The following is a 1,578-nucleotide window of genomic DNA, read 5'->3' as shown; positions in this document are numbered from 1 at the left end:
TGAGTTTTCTGTTTGATGTTTGTACAGCATTTAATTTTCAGATGTGTGAAAATTAATATACAACTTTTATGTTCCTCTCTGGGGTTCAAGGTATAATTGGCCATTTTTGACTACTTTTGATTTTACCTATGTAGCTCACATTTAAAAACTATTTACTTGAAACGTAAATGGAATTTTTAAGTTAAAAAAATGCACCAGTTTTGCAAACAAAATACACAGACTGATGAGGCTGCAAACAACAAAGTTATGCAGCCAAGGAGGTTTTTTATACAACCATTTCAGACTATTTACAGAACAATTGAGTGTTCTGCATCAGATAAGAAGGCACACAAATTATTTGTGCCACTCCAAAAAAAAAAAAAAGAGTTTCTGTTCACTATAAGACAGAGGAGGACATCACAGGCCTGAACCCTGCAGGTCTACACAACAGGAGGTGTGTCACTTCTCCTGTTTTCCACCTGGAGACAGTCCGTTCTCACTCCTGAGGTATAACACCCTTACGATTTGTCATGTCCTGCGGCATTAACGAGGAACGCAAAAGGTGACCTTCGGCATTCTTATGGTAGGCGCTGGGTTATGTGTGAAATACAGTAAAATGACAGTGCCGCAGTAAACACGTTCAAGCCATGTGTTCCAGCCCTAACCATAACCTTATCCCTGACCTTATTATATTACATTACATTGTGTTTTCCAAAGCAATTTAAGGAAAATGAACAACATGTGTGGGTTGATTCCAAACGGTTCTCATGTTTCCTCATTTTTCCGATCTCATCATTTAGGAACATGTTGGGTGCCTGGAAGCGTAACATGTTGACGATTTGTCACCTAGCGCAAAATATTACGTCTCAGGAGTGAGAATGTGTTGTATTTACAGTGCAGTCAATCAGAATCAGCATACTTTCTAAATCATAATATGTTCCAGATTTAAGAAATAGCACTAATATATACAAATCGCTCATTAATAAATATCAAGGATTAATATAGGTGATTATAAATAAATATCAAGAATGTTGACAGGAATATTACAAAGTAGAAAAGAGTGCGTGCAAACGGGTGTACAGAGGGATGGCCACAGGCAGGAATGATTTCCTGTGTCATTTGGTGGTGCTTCTTGGTAATCTCAATCTCTCACTGAGCGTGCTCCTGTGACTAGCCAGGAGGAATTATCCAACATTGTCTTTATCTTGGACAGCATCCGCCTCTCCGACATCGCCTTAAGAGAGACCAGCTCCATCCCCACAACATTACTGGCCTTTCAGATCAGTTTATTGAGTCTGTTGGCAATCCTCAACCTGCTTCCCCAGCATGCAACAGCATGGAGAATAGCACTGACCACAACATACTCATAGAAAATCCTTAGCATTGTCCGTCAGATGTTGAAGGACCTCAGCTGCCTCAGAAAATAGAGACGACTCTGGCCCTTCCTGTAAAGTGCAGTGGTGTTTTTAACCCAGTCCAGTTTATTATCTATGTGTACTCTGAGGTACAGTGGCTTGCAAAGGTCATCGCACCCCTTGAACTTTCCCACATTTTGTCACATTACAGCCACAAACATGAATCAATGTTATTGGAATTCCA

The sequence above is a fragment of the Pundamilia nyererei genome, unplaced genomic scaffold (genome assembly GCF_000239375.1).
Source record: "Pundamilia nyererei isolate P.nyererei 1_Seehausen unplaced genomic scaffold, PunNye1.0 scaffold00266, whole genome shotgun sequence".
In the NCBI taxonomy this organism is placed as follows: domain Eukaryota; kingdom Metazoa; phylum Chordata; class Actinopteri; order Cichliformes; family Cichlidae; genus Pundamilia; species Pundamilia nyererei.
This window is presented reverse-complemented; position numbering follows the sequence as displayed.